At 44.2% G+C, this 18,909-nt stretch overlaps 1 protein-coding gene across 1 annotated transcript in view; it reads right to left on the minus strand.

Moving 5' to 3' along the window:
• Positions 1-18,909, minus strand: part of CASZ1 (castor zinc finger 1) — a 435,323-nt gene that overhangs the window by 233,331 nt on the left and 183,083 nt on the right. The window contains exon 4 of the mRNA XM_081015954.1: positions 6,904-7,049. The gene's annotated coding sequence lies outside the window, so the exon portion shown is untranslated. The remainder of the gene's footprint in view (positions 1-6,903; positions 7,050-18,909) is intronic.

Here is an 18,909-nt window from a genome sequence, read left to right on the forward strand (position 1 = left end):
CATATGTAGGAACAGGATGCATGCTCTTTTAAACCAGGATGGAGAACTAGGTTATCTAGGTATTCTGAGAATCATAGAATTGTAAGTCTGGGAGGGACCCCCCCCCCCGGGCCATCTAGTCTTACCCCATGCAAAGCAGGAATCACAGCAAAAGCATCCCTGATAGATGACCACCCAACCTCTGCTTTAAAACCTCCAATGAATCAGAACATCAGAGAATTGCAGGGTTGGAAGGGACCCTGAGGGTCATCAACCCCACCCCCTGAAATATAGGAATCACAGATGGAGACTAAAACTTGCATCATCATCATCATCATCATCATCATCATCAACATCATCATCATCCCTGACCATTGCCCATGCTGCTGGGAGTTGTAGCCCAACAACATTGGCTACCCACTGTTCTCCCCAATGTCAATGCCCTACATGATGATCTAGACCAGCCTTTCTCAACCTGTGGGTCCCCACATGTTGTTGAACTACAACTCTCATCACCCCTAGCTAGCTAGCAAGCAAGGCCAGAGCTCAGGGATGATGGGAGTTGTAGTCCAACAACATCTGGGGACCCACAGGTTGAGAACCGCTGATCTAGACCCTCACTGTGGAAATCAGCCAGTCTGCATTTCCATTTGATGACCCAACGCTCAAAGCAGACTGCAGTAGCCAAAGTCAGTTCCCTTTCTGAGTAACTCTGCTTTCAGTCAGGAAACTCATTATTATTAGCACGAAATCAGGCCTCTTACATCACGGCAATTTAAGGCTCATCCTCGCCTTTTCATTTTGCAATAACTCAGGCAACTATTCAATACACAATCAAATACCAGTTATTAATGTCTGTGGGAAGGAGAGGATCTATAGATAAGGTTCCTGGAACACACCTGTGCAATTTACATGGCACAAAATCTAGGGCAGGGGAAAAACAAGAACAGAGCTTTAATTTTACTCTAAAACAATGTCTGCATTTCTCATGGGTCAAACAGGAACACTTTCACAGCCAAATGTAGACCCGGATGGGCACACATACTGAGACAGTAATAGAAACCCTTTTGCAGGGGTAGACCTTTCAGATACTGCTGGATTCATCAGCCTCAGCCAACGAAGCCAGCATTTGGATCTGGAGATGACAGAGCACAAGGGCAGTTGGAGGGCTGCAGCTCAGCAATCAGAGCAGCTGATTTGCTTGCAAAAGGTCCCGGGTTCAATCCCTGGCATTTCCGGCTAGGTCTGGTAATGACTTCCATTTAAACCAGTAGTCCTTGAAAGGATGTGGTGTGCCACACTGGTGTGGCAGAAGAGGATGGCAAGTGTGACGGGAAGATTCAAGGACAATCAAAGAAACATTTAAACATTTCAGTGTGGTATAGTATCTATCTATCTATCTATTGCAGAATATGGATAGATATCTTTTCAAAATGAGAGCAAGAGCACTAGCTATTCTTCTACAGTTCTGCATGACATATGGCTGTGGACAGGAATCTTCAACTCTGATAAATATGAAAGATCAGAAAAGAGAAAGGCTTCTTTGTGTTGATGAGGAGATGAGAGTATTTTTGTCTCATATTAGACCTAATATAAATTAGATTACCCGGCAAAAGGAAGCTCACACCTGTCATTGAGTTTGTATACATACTTAAGGTATGTATGTACGAAGCTCGTTTGACATTATATTTTGGGAATGATTGCTGTTCTTCTCTAGCTGCATGGTTTTATACTTTCTGGATGTCCTGTGATCATATTCTAAAGTAGTTGTGTTCTACGTTCTAAATCAAGCACTGCTAAGAGTTGTTTCATTTTCTTTTCCAATACATTCCTTATCCATTAAAAACATGGATGTGGAATAAGCAAATTTTTATTCTGAAAGTGCAGTCCAGAGAAAAAAGTTTGGACACCACTGATCAAAAGCAACTGTCAGCCAGTGCAGGCAATATGAAGCTAGAAGAACCAATGGACTAGAATAAGGCAGCTTTCTGTGTTCCTGTGACAAGGACTGAATAATCTCAGGGCCTTAAGGAACATGTTGCCTTCTCTCCCCTTCCCTTGATGTCCCTCCCCTCCTCTCTGCTCAGCTCTGTGCAGCCGTCAACCAAATATCTGATTGAAAGCCTAGGGGAGGGAGTTTAGAACTGTCCGGTCTGGTTAGGATTGAAGGTCAATGATCCAATACAGACGAAGGATGTGAAAAAATAGGGGAGGGGGGATTGAGATAGAGAGAGAGAAGGAGCCTGCTCAAAGAGAGAGGATAGAGGATGCCACGAAGAGCAAGGAAGTGTCTGGAACGCAGTTTCACACTCTGAGACCCAAGGGCTGTTTTTACTCCTGTCCTTCATGCTCACATCTTGTCACACTAGAGGTCAGGTCTCCCAAGCGTTCCTGGAGAGCTGAGCTGATCCATATGGCAGGCAATATGTTGACAATATGGATTGGCCAAACGCTGGAGCAGATGGAGGCGGCAACCCGGCTTCCTGCCCAGAGAGGCCTTTCGCTTTCTCCTCGTCCTCCCCTGTCGGAGCCACACCAAAGGAGAGAGGGAGCAACTCTGTCAGGAAAAGTGCCTGCCTAGGTTAAAGGCGCTGGTCCTTTCTGGGAAGGCCAGGGATAGGTTCAAAGTGAGAAGTGTCCGTCATAAAGCTCCTGCTCAAAACTGTTCACGGAAGATTCAAGGCAACTGAGCGGGCAGAGCAGAAACAGCCGTTAACATCAACAACATGGAGAGCCAGTGTGGTGTAGTGGTTAAGAGCGGTAGACTCATAATCTGGGGAACCGGGTTCGTGTCTCCTCTCCTCCACATGCAGCTACTGGGTGACCTTGGGCCAGTCACACTTCTCTGAAGTCTCTCAGTCCCACTCACCTCACAGAGTGTTTGTTGTGGGGGAGGAAGGGAAAGGAGAATGTTAGCCGCTTTGAGACTCCTTCAGGTAGTGATAAAGCGGGATATCAAATCCAAACTCTTCTTCAATCCAAACACTGATTTGCATCCAACTAAGCCCTGTTCAAAACAGAGCCACAGAATTGAATGGACCCAGCGTTAATCACGTCCTTCCATTTCAATGGGCCTACATTGACTACAATTTATTTGGATACAACTATTTGGCTTCACACAGTACATGTTGAGTGTTCAAAGCGCAGTGCATATGTCAGACCAGTAATCCTTATAATACTCCAGTGAAGTATTTAGGGAAAAGGAAAAGGGGGATATAGCTCAGGGGCAGAGCACTTGTTTTGCATACAGAGGGTCCCAGGTTCAATCCCTGGCATCTCCAGGTAAAACTGGGATGAAGACTCCCTGCCAGAGCTCCCTGGAGAATCTGTTGGTAGATGTTGCTGTGGTGGACAGGCCAATGGTCTGACTGGGCATAAGGCAGCTTCCTCTGTCCCTGCAGTAGACCAGGATCATCACCGCAAAGATGCAGTTCCCTCAACTGCAAAGACCACAGAGTGAGTGTGAGGACTGGTGAAATGTGAACTCAAGTTTTACTTGTTTCCAGTTTGCACACTCAACTATTATGATGCCGTAGCGTAACCTGCCACCTCACCTCAGCTACAAATTCGCTTTATGAGCTTGAGGGAACCCGCTGTGCTCTCCAAACAAATTCCATGCAAAACAATGGGCCCCAACACAGTCTCTCTCACTTCGGGGCCCTTTCCCTCCAACATCTCAATCGCTGCAGGATGAGCAACGGTACGTTCTGCAACGTCGTCTAACACATATATGCAGTTGCTAGTTTGCTGCTACTCCTTGTCCACTGCCCCACGTGGCACCCATGATAGTTTCTTGGATTTTCAAATGTGTCCATGAACCCAAATAAATTGGCGACACCTGGTCTAGTCAGCCGTGCTGGCTGGGACTTACAGGAGCTGCAGTGGTTAAAGAAGACCTTTTCTTTTTGACAGTCATAGTTATTATTTTGTTTAATTGATTTGAAAGAGTTTATAAACTGCTCAATATTTTAAATGGAAAAGCAAACAATATCATTAAAAGAAAAATGCAACCTAAAATGATAAAACAGGAAATCAGGGGATTCAAACTTGTAAAACATAATCTGATCTTATGTGTCAGAGAAAGTCGCATGACCCTGTCCTATAGCTCTGTTCCAAGTAAGACACTCCCTTTGTTCCAAACAAATCGTGGAAGATCTGTGGTTTAAAACAGAAACCGTGGATCATGCCCACTTGTTCCTGAACTCTTTGCAAGATTCGGAGAGGAAGGTTGTTGAAATGCCCCGCCAAAGGTGCAACTGAAAGTTTTACTACTCTATGGTAAGCATTTTTAAAACAAACTCTTAGCTGGAGGATTCATCCATGTCAAGAACCAGCTCCATTGTGTTGGCTCCTACATACCCTTCAAAAAGAAGTGTGGTACTGTAGTTCTGCAAGAAAACAAGCAGAAGATTCTTCTGCACTCCTGCAAAACTACAGTCCCCAGATCCATGAGAGTTAATCGGCTTAAAAAACCAACAGGCAAAGTAGATATAATGCTAATTGTGTGGCATCCACTGAAAATGTCTACAGCCCATTTGTTAATTTATCTTGGAACAGTTATAGGCTACCTTTCTGAATAAAAAGAGAATGGTAACAAGAGAGCATCTAGTGTAACAGAATAAAATAGCTCCCTCCCAAGACTCCCAAAGAACAATTCACAAAACAAATTATATGAACGTAGCTCATAAAATCAGCAGTCAAAAAATCAACAGCTTGTCTAACCCCCCCCCCCCCCAAGCAGACACCTGCCTCCCGCCCTGCCCCAGTCCTACCTCCTTCTCCATGATGTTTAATATAACTTAAACCAGATCCTGGTGTGATGACCTCATATATTTTTTCCTGTGCCAGGAAAAACAATTCATGTGGTGGTGGTGATGAGGAGATGAGAATGCTGTGATGTCAGGACATGTGCAAATTCTCCTGCATGCTGGGTGGGGAAGCTAGTTGCGAGGATGCTGATTTCAGCAGCAACATGTTCAACAAGTCCAGAGCCCTTGGTTAGCACCAGGGCTGGCCCTATCATTGGGCAGTGTGTGTCAGCTGGGTGGGAATGACAAAAAGCAGCAACAGGTTGTTGAGAAGATAGCAATATCAAAAGCAACACAATGGCCAGAAACAATAACAATGTGAAAAACTTTATGGAATAATTCAAAACATCAAACTAACAAACTGAAGTCTCTGAAAGTCCTTAAATGAATCATGGTGCCAGACTTTACCCGGCGGACAGCAAGCTGTGAAGCTTTGTATAATCAGCAGATATCCAATTCTGATGTCGAACTTTGAACTCTGCTGAACAGTGCTGAACAGTGCAGGTCATCGTGTGAATATTTTATTTTCAGTTAATGAAGAAATTACATATCATTCTACTTACAAGTGTTGAACTAACTGGCTGATGAAGAATTCAACAAAACAGTAGTTGTTATCCGGAAACACTGTTCAGCAGAGTTGGACATCAGAATTGGACATTTGCTGATTATACAAAGCTTCACAGCTTGTTCTCCACCGGATAAAGTCTGGCACCGTGATTCATTTAAGGACTTTCAGAGACTTTCAGAGACTTCAGTTTGTTAGTTTTGATGCTTTGAATTATTCCATAAAGTTTTTCACATTGTTATTGTTTCTGGCCATCGTGTTGCTTTTGATATTGCTGACTCATATTTTGAAACACAGGGGTTTGTTTGTTTACTCATTGTTGAGAAGATAGGGCAGTGTGTGCCACGTGGTCTGCACTCTGCCGTGCTAAGCCAGCCTGCTGACCTCAGGTGCCGGGGAAGGCCCGTCCCACCACAAAGACAAAAGAAATTGAGTTGCCAATCCAGACACCTTCTGTACTGGGATGGGAAGGGGCACCATCTTGTCCTTTGCCTCAGACAGCAGATTGTCATGGGCTGGCCCTGGTTAGCGCAGATGCAGTCACAGGCTTTATCCGTCATCTGGAGCAACGCAAGCATTTCACTTTTCAAGACGGGTGGCAGGGCACTATCAACTTATTTGTAGGATTTCTTCACCTGCCCTTCATCGTAACATTCCGGTGTGGGTTACGATGACATAGCAATGCAATATTAAAATGAGCTTAAACAATTTGCATCAGAAGAATAGGGTGGGTCTTAGAAATACATCTCAGCCGCAAAAGGCCAGGGGGCAAAGAGCTACACTGTGAAGGCGCCAGATGCACCTCTGTGGGGAGGGAATTCCACAGCTTCCAAGAGGGAATTAAACAGCAATGTACACAGTGTAGAACATTTTGAGCACTGCAAGATGTATCAGCCTTGGGCAACATCAGAACTTCCCTTGAGCAAGTTTTGTTTATACATGGGGCTCTAACGGAAGAAAGAAAGCAGGCAGTGCTAAGGATGAACTAGTTTGAATTAACGAAGTTCATCGAGTTAGTTCAAAAATCTCCTCAACTACACTGAAAGTAGTTTCTATAATTGCTGGGTAGATAGAACACGAATTCAGTCAGGAGTGGGGTTTTGTGGGGGGTGGGCTTTGAACGATTTCTAGTTCATCAGCAAGTTCATTCTGTTACCGGTGTTTTTTACGCTCAGACTCTTTGGGCCTTTAAGCGTAAAGATCACAGTTTTGGTGGGAAAATAATTAAACAATTCACATCCACTGTATGTGGGTTGAGGTTATTTTTTGGACATTTTAGTCGTCTTCTGTTATATATCTCAGCACAGCAGCTTGTAGCTTTCTGAATGTTGGAAGAAGTTGCTGAAGATTACTTGGACAAGCATGAATTGAACTGTGAACTGCACACGAACCAAACTAGTTCCTTTGGCACATATTGAAGTAGAAATAGCTCCTTTTAAAAATGAATGTCCCAAGCTGTGGATGCAGAAATACCTCAGCAGAGGCTTAAGAGCACCCATGCAAGTAGCCTGAGCCACAAGATCTGACTATAAGAAAAAAACAAATTAGTACCTTGTATCCTGTTTTCCCTGGGCTTGAAATCCATTCCAAATCAACACGTTGAGGAGGGGTGTCAGGATCAGTAACCCCTCCCAGGGTGCTTCAGGAAACAGATAAGAGTCTGATAGGTTCCCTATACTTGGTGGTGTCTCTTTGCCCTAAGGAAAGAGAGGGAAATTATTTTAAAGTAGTAATGAATTTACAGCCCCTTTTTGAGAGCAACCGCCACACAAATGCTAACAAGTGTTTTTAAAAATTACAGTTCCAATATATAAACTTTTCTGATGCGGCAGAGAGCTGCTTAATTTATCAGGTTTTATTTTACTTGTATAGGTAAAGGTAAAGGGACCCCTGACCATTTGGTCCAGTCGTGACTGACTCTGGGGTTGCGGCGCTCATCTTGCTTTATTGGCTGAGGGAGCCGGCGTACAGCTTCCGGGTCATGTGGCCAGCATGACTAAGCCGCTTCTGGCAAACAAGAGCAGCGCACAGAAACGCCGTTTACCTTCCCGCCGGAGCGGTACCTATTTATCTACTTGCACTTTGACGTGCTTTCGAACTGCTAGGTTGGCAGGAGCTGGGACCGAACAACGGGAGCTCACCCCATCGTGGGGATTCGAACCACCGACCTTCTGATCAGCAAGTCCTAGGCTCTGTGGTTTAACCCACAGTGCCACCCGCGTCCCGTATTTTACTTGTATACACAGCTAAAAAAAACCTGTGAAAATGCCAAGCTTTTCTAATATGCTGACGATCCATATCTTCACCTGGCCTTTTGATACTTTGATAGACAGATAGGTAGATTAGAGCTGTATTTTGGTAAAAATGGTGGCTTTTGGTGCAAATGTAACATGTAAGAGAGATGTGCAGCAGGACACTTCCCATGTACTATATTTATTATTTATTTCTGAAAGTGCAGAATTCCATGGTTATAGGGTTGTATCCAATGCCAGCCCTACTCAGAGTAAATCCACTGACACCAATGGACATGACTAAGTCCAATTAATTTCAGTGGGCAGGACTAAGTAGTTCTGCTGCTCCCATGGGACAGTTTCAACGTTGTAATCAACTTTTCAGGTAACCAAATATATGCAAAGGTCTTTGAGCTTGCTCAAATTCATGTGTTAACCATTTTTAATGTCTTTGGGGATTTATTTCCCCCCTTTAAAATTTAAATATGGTAAGAGAAGCACGTGCTGTTTGGTTTTCTGATTATTAGTTTGCAAGTAATTCTCTATTGCCAAATATTCTCATATATATCAGGGTGGTAGGCAACATAAAATCATCAGTAACATTTCATCAACAAACACAAATAACTCTTGTTGGACTCTAGATCCCATCAGCCTCAGCCAGCATGTCCAGTGCTTTGAAATGATGGGAGTTGTAGTCAACCAATGCCCAGGAGGCTGCAGGTTCATGGACTGGACTTTTTCAGGTGAGCATCTAACAGCAGGGAGAAAAATAATAGCTTTTCCTGGTGCTGCTGGGGACACCCTCATTGCACTCAAACCTTGGTGGAAACTCACTGCTTCCAATGAATTTCTCCCTAATTCCCACCCACTCCTCATATTCATAAGCTCTCAAACCCAATGACCCCGCTCGGTGATTATTATTTTTGGAGGGTGGGGAGGGAATATTATTAACAATTAATTATTATTGCAGTTGGAAAGCAACGTCAAAAGCCAAATTCAACCCTAAAACAGGGAGAGGTGGAAACGTTCAAGAGAAAACACAAGTGTTTCCCGAACACCAACATGTGATTTTGTGGATTTTCTTTTTTCTTCCGGGAGGAGAAAAGAAAGGGAAAGAGGAGGAGGAGGTAGTGGAGGAGGAAGAAAAAAGACACATGCAACCCGGGTTGTCAAGATTAATTTGCAATAGGTGTCAGGCCAAAGAAAACGCTGCCCGAAGAAGCCTAACCTCTGCAACCAGCAACCTCCTTTGTGTCAATTTAAGCAAATGTTGTGGCGTTTCCATGGCAATCCCTGTTTTGAATATCTACAACACACACTTTTTCTTTCTTTTTTTTTCTTTTTACAAAAAGGGCTTTTCCTGTTTGTGCTGCAGCTATAAAACCTGTAAATATTTTCTGCCTTACCGCACGTATCCCTCTAGCGATCTTTTTTGAAGAAGAAAAAAGGGAAAGGAGTCGTTTTCTGCCTCCCACTCGTGTGTAGAACTCAGAGGTACCCTGTTTGGGATCTTCTCAAGGAACAAAACTACAACATGTTTGGGTTCTTTGGCCCACCTGACCCCAGAGAAACCTGCAACAGTCCTAACCGTTCCGTTGAGGAGGTCAGAACTGGAAATGCTTTCATTCGTCAGCCCAAAACATACAGCTAACCCTAATCCTAATTAGGAAGGGGGGGGGAACCCCATCAGATCACATTAACAATACAATAAACATCCTTCTTAATTTACACATACAGATCGCTAAAGATGTCGTCCAAATGTACAAATAGGTGTCCAAAGAACTTTGGCATTTATAGAAAATACATTCAAACATACCAAGGACATTAAGGTCTTCAGGCCATTGCAGAATACATGGCCTGTATTTGTTCTTCTGGGCTTGAAGTATAAGTCTCTTAGTAACAATAATCCCCATACTACAGGAGTGTAATTTAAAAGTACATGAACCTACACAAACTCCAAGGATTTCATCAAGACAAGACTTATATGGACAACTTCAGAAAGAAATATTACTGGACAAGCCCAAATCATATGCCTCAATGAGGCATTCCCAGGCTTACACCTGCAGCATCTGAGTTAGTTCCTTCTTGTAGACATGGAATTCAGTATATCCAAAATATAAATTTATGCTGAATCAATCTCAATTATAGATTGAAATAAACATTCCACAAAGATACTAAAGTAACTTTCCATTATTTAGGCTGTATGGTATATTCTAACTCCTCATTCCATTTCCCCCTAAGCTGTTGAACTTTTGCTTTACAAGCATCCAATAAACATTTGTAAATGATAGTTGTGGGTTTGGTTTTCTGTAAAGGTCCAAATATTACTTCTGGCTATTTTGGGGGTGCTGAAACACTTAAAGCAGAGAGACCATAAATAGACACAGACAGGTTTTGAAATGGAAAATACTGCCGTTCGGCACTCATTGGTAAATGATACCTAATCCTCAATATTAGGAAAGTGTAAAAATTCTCCATCTATTCCTATCAGCTGATCTAATGTGTAAAGGCACCGGGATGTAGAAGGCTGGCCTATTCTGATGTTCATTGGCTCTCCAGGAAATCAATCAAGGTCTTTGCTATTACCCAATACTTCATCTTTTTTTGTTTTATACTGGAGATGCCAAGAATGGAACCTGAGACCTTCCTAATGGGACACAGGAAGCTGCCTTATAGAGAAAGATCAAGGATTATTATTGCACTACATGGACCAATAGGTCTAATTCAGAAAAGGCACCTTCCCAGATTCCTATGAGATGTTGAGGTCCTACACAACTAACCCTAGGCTTCCACCAGCAGCAAGGCAGTGGTTAAAAAAAAAAGTAAACTGAATTTCCTGGCTGTAATGGGCTGGCGCCAGGCTCCAAACATTAGCCTAATGTGTTAACTTGGGGGAAGTCAGTTTCCTTTGGGATTTTAACATTCTCTGGAAATGTCATATCATCCAACGGGACTGTTTGTCCAGGAGACACAGTATTTGAGAGCCCAGAATGAACCAAGGGCAGTCAACGGACTTCACCTTCCAGGAATGCACATGTGCGTGCATAGAGAGGGAGACACACAGAGATCACACACTTTTACCCCAGATTTATTAATCTGGAAAAAAGGAGTATTCTTTTGCAAACACTATTCTATCAAGGCCAACTAAATTGCATTGACAATTTTCAATGTAAGACAAGGCGCAGAATCGCTTTCATGGAACGTTTGGGCTAAATCCACACATGCAGGAAGTATGACCCACATAATCCTGACCATCTTTACAATGCTATTTCCTCCTTTTCTCTTTCTCCACCATCTGATCTGCAGTTTCATGCAGATGGGACAGAATACCTGCAGGGAGCTGCTCACACAAATAAAACTGCCCACCCCTTGCTGCTAGTATGCCGCCTGATTTACATGTGTGACTGGAACCATATAATGGGCAAATCCTGCAAATCATTCGCAGTAGATGCAGTACTTAAGGGAAAGGACAATGGGCTGTCTGATCACCTTTGTTAGATTAGTCAAGCAATAGGGAAGGGGAAATAATGTCACAAACTCTAAGAATGAGTTTACTTTCGGTTGGCTCTGTCTTTCTCAAGACAATGGAGAGAAGGAAACTTGGTGAAGGAGTAGGATTTACTACACCCCCTGTGCTGTCCTGGGTGAAACTGACTCTCTTCTAGGAAGATAAACAGACCTACCCAAAGCAGAATTAAAGAAATGAACTTGGGGTGGGGATAATGAAAAGAAAGCCAATCCTGTCGGCTGAGCAGAGCCAGAGCTGTTGTTCAGTTATTTGTTAGGTTGGCATGAAATCACCTTGGTAATATTCAGAAGGGAGATCGGCAGGAGAACTTGTAATAACTCACACAACCCCCGAATCTAAACAAGACATCAAACAAGGACAATGCCTGCTGTTGTCTATGGAATTTTCTTCACTGGGGGGGGGGGGGGGCAGGGAGAAAAGCTTTTTCAGGATGGTGTGTATGATTTTTAAATTATTACTATTATCATTATTACATTATCAATTTGATAATCTGGCCCCAAACTGTGGAAATGCTTGTTTGTTTTGAAAAGGCCAATACAGTACAGTATTCACCTCAGGGGTGTTGTTAGTGGTAGCCCAAGAGGCCTCAATCCTGGGTCTTTTGTGCAAGGCCCCTACATTCTTGCCCCCCCCCCAATCACCAGTCCTACTCAGAGTAGACCAGCTGATGTTAATGGCCATGACCAACTGAGGTCCATTAATTTAAATGGGCCTACTCAGATTCAACCCGTACATATGTTTTACTTGACTTTCTGCAAAGCACCACCTTTTCCCCTCTTTTCTGCTCAGAGGAGAATTAAGTCCTGAGAACAAGAACCAACCCTGGTCTTTCCTCCCGTTGAAAGCCTGAATCTTTGCCTATGCCTTAGCATATGCTTATTTGTGCCGTGGGATTTGTGCCCAAAACTTTTATGCTCCTAGCAACACCCTTGATACACATCTCACTCACTCTCTTTAAAAAAAATAAAATGTAAAGATTTAAGAATGTGGTTGCTTGGTGGGCCTGGCTACCAACACAACATGTGCGCGGACAACTATGGCTTTTGTAAATAAATAAATAAGACCAGACAAATGCACTGTGTGAGGAGAGGTTCGTCAATGGCTGTTAGCCATGAAAGCTACCTCGGCAAAGAAAAAAAGTCTATTACCACTGCACTCTGCTTGTAAAGTGTCAGGAAGCGCCAGGACAAGAACAGGAAGTCTCAACTCTATGCGAGACTGCCCCAAGTGGCGAGCGACTGAAACTGTGGTTTAGGGGGCATATTTCAAGACATTAAAGTGTTCTCAGGCTCTGGACTAACCCTGCCCATCTAGGGTGGCCATTGGCTTCTCCTGGGACTGCAAAAGGAGTGGGCTAGGGCACTGCATGGGCAAAAAAACAGCCTTGAAGGCTCTGGGGTGTTATGGTTTGTTCAATGGAAGTGAATCCTGGTTTAGTCTCCTAAACTTGGCCTCTGCCCTTCCAGGCTACAACCCTTTCCCCCCAACATTCCCAGTTCCAGTTGTTTCTCCACCCTGGTGGTAAGCTTCTCAGAGGCTTGGAATTGATAGACCAGCCTTCCCCAACCTGATGTTCTCTAGATGTTGGGACTCCTGCTCCCATCAAACCTGATGGATGGCCTTGCTGGCTGTGGAGCTGATAGGAGTTGAGAGCCTAAGAACATGTGAAGGGAACCACACTAAGAGAAAACTTGAGACAGGTCCTTATCTGATCCAGCAGGGCACTTGGGAGACTCCAGCATACTGTCTTCAAAGACAACCTCTTAAATGGCTCTGAGAAGCTTACAGGCATAGTATGATGGAGAGAGCCATTTTATGGTTTATTTTGCGGTGGGGGTGGTTTGTCATCCTCTTGAGATGACAAAGGAATGATGAGAGTTGTAGTTCAGCAGCATCTGGAGACCCAAAGGTCCCCCACATCTATCAACATTTGCTGTTCACCATGGTCTTCTAAACTTTTTTTTTTTAAAAAGAAGAGTCATTTCAGTTCCAGCATGGCAGCCCATGACCATCTACACAGAGCAGAGCATTTGCAAAAACTATTCACTACAATTAAAATGTTTTAAAAAATAAAAACAAAATGCAACTGCAAAAAAATGATGAAACACGTGTCCAGAAACTTTCCAAATAGCTACATGTTTTGAAGGTGTAAATGCTGGCACACCAGTTTGGCTCTGATGAAATAACAAACGATGGAAATATCTTACAGATAAGACGATAAAAAGGAAACGTTCGTGGGAACCAATGCCTCTGTACTACTCCAAAACAAAGTACTGTCTTGTTTATTTGTTTGTTATTAAAGTTTCCCAATCTTGGATGCTTGGGACTAGAATTCCTGTCAGCTTCAGTCAGCATGGCCAATGGTTAAGGAAGATGTGAGTTGTAGCCTATAATATCCAGAGGGCAACAGGTTGGGGAAGGCTTAGATAAGCATTTTTAGGCCACATAGCTTTCAGACAGAAAAGGAAAACTCTGATCCTTGTGGGATATTCTCCAGGAGAAGAAAAGGCTAAGGAGTCAATCTCACCCAAATCTGGAGTGGAGTCCTTAAGACAGTTGGATGGCATCTTGTATGCTTCTTTCCAGCAACTCCTGCAGCCTAGCTGGTGCCAAACATATTGCTCTGTTTTCCTTTGGACCATATCAACAATATCTTGTCATCTGGGCAGCCCAGGACCTCCATACACACTGCCCAGGCTTGCACCCTGGGAAGGTCACTTTGGTGCTGCTAATGGAGCAGTCTGACTTCACCCCCAAGAGGCACACTCCATTGTCACTCGAGACAAAAGGCGGTGCCAACAACTAGAAGCATTCAGGACTATCCCTGCATCAAAACTTCCAGACAAAATTCTTCCTACAGCACAGATTATTTTCTTTCTACCATTTTAAAAGCAGACATGTACATAAACAAACACTGTGATAATGGGATGCTGGCCATGGGGGGCCTTCTTATGTTCTTCTGCATACCACAGTTTAAAAACGATATTGACGACTTAGGATACCTGCACAGGAGGGCAACATGGATGGTGTAAGAGGTGCCTGGAGACCAGTGCTTTTTTCTGGGAGGACACAGGGGTACAGATACCCCTAAACATTTTGTGAATCTAAGTTTGGCCTCATTGAGGGGCAGTATTTCAATATGAGTAGGAAAATGACAGTACTCCTCAACATTTTTGTTAGGAAAAAAGCACTGCTGGAGATGATAAGGAAAGATTGATGGAGGTGAGTGTGTTTAGCCTGGAGAAGAGATAACTGAGAGGCAACAAGAGTGCCACCTTCAAATCTTTGAACATTGTCACATAGATGATGGAGCAAAGCTGTTGCTCCAAAGAGTAGAACCCAGAACAATGTGTTCAAATGATAAGACAGCAGGTTTGAAAGAATGTCCTGGAAGCTCCAGCTGCTTTGGCAATAATATGGGTTGCCTCAGAAGGTGATGGGCTCTCTCTGTTAAGAGATTGTTAGGTAGAGGCTACACGGCAACCACGTGTTACCAGGTAAGTTTCAAGGTTCTTTCAAGGTCAGTTTGTAGTTATTTACAAGGTTTTTAACAACTTGCGTTCAAGATGTCTTAAGGATCTCCTTATCCGTCATATCCCGGCTCTGTCGCTGAGATATTCAGAGGAGTCATTATTGGTGGTCCCCTATGGCTCAGACACATGGCTCGTATCCATCAGAAGACTTTCATTCAGTGTACTGGGCCAAAACCTGTGGAACTCCCTCCTAACTGAGATTAAACAGGCACCTTACTTGCTGAACTTCAAGTGCATGGCAAAATATTATCACATTTCAGCAGGCATTTTAAGGCAGCGTTCAGATTCTATGATAGGGTAGGGTTGCCATATTTCAAAAAGTAAAGGAAAACCAAAATTGCTGAGTTTTTTTACGAAACGAGATTTTTCAATTGATTTGCGTCACCTTTTGGAAATTCCCCCCGGACATCAATTCTGCATTTGAAATCCTGGTAATGTCCGGGAAAATCTAGACTTATGGCAGCCCTACTGTATAGTACATTTTCATATACACCACTTAGACATGCTAATGAATGAGCGGTATAGAAGAAGAAGAAGAAGAGTTTGGATTTGATATCCCGCTTTCTCACTACCCGAAGGAGTCTCAAAGCGGCTAACATTCTCCTTTCCCTTCCTCTCCCACAATAAACACTCTGTGACGTGAGTGGGGCTGAGAGACTTCAGAGAAGTGTGACTATCCCAAGGTCACCCAGCAGCTGCATGTGGAGGAGCGGAGACACGAACCAGGTTCCCCAGATTACGAGTCTACCGCTCTTAACCACTACACCACACTGGCATTGTAAATGCCTTAAAATGATGAATAAATAAATAACATGTTAGAGAAGCAGGCTTATTGGCACTGGAAAGGGTGGACTATCAGATCTCTGAGGCCCCTTCCAGTGCTAGGATTCTATGCCATCCACGTCTCACAAATGACTAGTACAGTTCTTTGTGGGGAAATTAGCTTTGGTGGCCAGCAGCTTTCATGGAATGAAAAACACTGGCCGTCACATGGGTTACTGTTATTATATTTATATTTTACACATACTGTTCTGTCTTTATCCTCACAAGAACCCTGCAAAGAGGGTTATGCTGAGAGACAGTGCCTCAGTAAGTGCTGTGGCTCAAAAGGAATTTGAACTCAGGTCTTCCTGGCCTAAGATCAGCCCTGTAGCCACTACAGTGCTGGCTGTTTGACAGAGAAACTATCTAGTGTCCTCATTGATTGATGTGTACAATTCTAAGATCTCTCACAAAACAGCATAGGTCAGAAAGGCTCTCCAAAAAGATGAATGAGACTCAAGAAAGGAAGGCAGGCTAATGTGATCTCACCACAATCATTCCGCAGCTTAAATTCCCTGTTGGCTGTTTTGCTTTCTAACCCCACCTAGAAAAAAACAGCAAGAATCCTTCAAATAAGACCATGGTGGAATTCAAGAGGAAACTCTTAATCCCAGAGGAGAATGGTGCTTACCTCCCAAAGTGAGTGGTGCTGGGGCAAACAGATAGAAAAGGAGCTGACTAACACCAAATCAGACCAGTCACCCATCCAGCTCAGTCTTGGGAAGGCAACCAAATGAAAACTTAATTTTTTGCAGAAATGTTTGCCACCCTGGCTAGGGCAGATGGAGGAGATACTAGGACCTTCCTTGTCATCAGTGTCTACCAAGCTAACACTTAAATACAAGACTGATCTAAGCCTGGCATTGTCTGCTCTGACTTACCTTGGCTCTGTTCTCTTATCACCAGGGGAGCTAACTTGAATAAAGTGTTAGGGGGGTGGCTACCCTGCATAACTGATCACACAATGCTGTGCACACACACCATTTGAATGGCAATGCTCATCTACCTTGGGGGGCCCCGGCCCCCTCAAATATTTCATTGGGGGGCTAGAGGTTGGCTCCTATGCTTATCACTGGGCTATGGTCCTTTCCTCATCGGTTCCCCAGAAACCCAGACGTGTTGAGGCCCAAAGCAGACTAGGAAAACAAAGTTGCTTTTCTTTTCTTCTTAACCAACAGCTACTTTCTGGCAGAGAAACCAGGATCTGCAGCTCTGCCCTTGGTAAGCCCCAGTGAAAATGAAGACCTGGAGAAGAAGCTCCAACATCGGTGGGAGGAACAGACCCCCCCCCAAAGCAATCCTACCTGATGAGCTTGCTGCTCCTCTTGTTCCCCTGGGAGGTAGCTGGCAGCTCCAGGGAAGTCTTTAAAGCTATTTCCTGCCCTAAGACCTATCTCCTACTGTCATCACAACTCTTATCTGGGAGAAGAAAGCATGCATTTAAGAGAGATTGTTGTTGGCATGCTATCACATTGGAGGGGAGCAAGCAATCCACACCAACCGGACAAAGAGAGAAAGAGCCAGACTAAGAGACGTAGAAGAACTTTGCTTTCTTGATTCCACCACCCGCACCCCAAAAAGGAATATTCTGCGCCACAGCAGGCTTGCAATCCTCCCCTTTATCTCCCAATAAAGATCAAGCTGCAGCAAGATCCCTATCTCTTCTCTCCTTTCTCAAACCAAGCTTTGTGACCCATTTTTCCAAAGCTGGGTACGATGCAATACGGGCCCTGGAGTCCTGGAGCTTTCCCAAAAAGCCAGGAGATTTTGCAATGATTACAGCAACGAAAAAGGGAGAAATAGAAAAGTAATAAGTGATCAAAGGGGAGGGTGGTGAAGCTGGAGCCCGTTGGGCAACTCTGCCGAAATCCTTCCTACACGTCTGGAAACAAGCAGAGCTCCTGGTTCTACTTAGGAATGTAGAAAGCTACCTTGAACTGAATCAGGCCATCGGGTCTTCCCAGATCAGTTTTGTCTACTTTGGTTAACAGACAGCTGCTTTCCAGGTTTTCAAATACGAGTCTATTCACCAGCCCAACCTGGGGAAGCTGGAGATTGAACCTGGGACCTGCTGTATGCAAAGTGGGTGGCCTACCCTTCCTCTAAAAGCAAATAAATAATCTGCTCTTTGTGGTTCTGGGTAAAGGGCTGGCATAGCAAGTTGCCAAATACCAAGGCAGGAAAATTGGTCCACTTTTTCATGTAGGGTTGGAAAAAGCTTAAGAGTGGCAGTGGACAGGCGCTAGGATGTGGTGAAGTGGAAGTATGTAGAGCTATCTTCTCTTCATATAGCTCAGGATCTTTTAGTGAAACCAGTGGGGAACAGAGGCAAAAGAAAAGGGCTTCTTTGTGTGATGCATGGTTAACCTATGGAACTCACTGTCACAAGGTGCAGTGATGGCCACTGGCGTAGACAGCTTTAAAAGGTGATTAGGCAAGTAAGGTAAAAAAAGGTAAACGATCCCTGGACGGTTAAGTCCAGTCAAAGGTGACCATGGGGTGCGGCACTCATCTCCGGGTCACGTAGCCAGCATGACTAAACCACTTCTGGCACAACAGGACACCGTGATGAGTGCTAGAGCACAGAGTGCTGTTTACCTTCCTGCTGCAGTGGTACCTATTCATCTACTTGCACTGGTGTGCTTTCGAACTGCTAGGTTGGCAGAAGCTGGGATGGAGTAACAGCAGCTCACCCTGTAGCACAGTTTCGAACCGCCAACCTTCCAATTGGTAAGCCCAAGAGGCTCAGTCGTTTAGACCACAGCGCCACCCGCATCCCTAGCCAAGTACACAGAGAAGACAGAGAAGTTGGCTGATATTGGTTATGGCAGATAAAGAGAACCTGCATATTTGAAGGCGCAACTCCACCAATGAACACCAATAGTCACTGGAGAGTAAGCAGAACATAAGGGCTACTGGGTCAATTCCCTGCTTGTGGAAGAGCCATACTCAGCAATAGAGCGCCTGATTATCAGAAAGAAGGGTCCTGGTTCAATCCCCAGCATCTCCAGATAAGGCTGGTCTGATGGCTCAGATCAGCATATGGGAGTTATTCTTATACAGCTCAGTTTGTTAGAGCATGGTGCCAAGGTCACAGGTTCAATCCACGTATGGGACAGGTGCATATTTCTGCATTGCAGGGGGTTGGACTAGATGATCCTCAGGGTCCCTCCCAACTCCATGATTCTATGAAATCACCTCTTTATAGCACCATGAGAGGCCCAGTCTTATTTTATTTTGGAAGAAGGACCATAGTTTAGTGGTAGAGCATGTTCATTGCATGCCGAAGATCCCAGATTTGGTCTCTCCATCTGAAACCTTGGGGAGCTGCTGCCAGTCAGTGCAGACAACACTGAGTGGATCAATGGACAGATTCAGAAAAGGGCAGCTCAGGTGTTCCTGTGCTTATTTAAAGGCTTTCCAGAGGCATTTGGTCGACCAC

This window comes from Podarcis pityusensis (genome assembly GCF_964106645.2).
Source record: "Podarcis pityusensis genome assembly, chromosome: 8".
NCBI lineage: Eukaryota > Metazoa > Chordata > Lepidosauria > Squamata > Lacertidae > Podarcis > Podarcis pityusensis.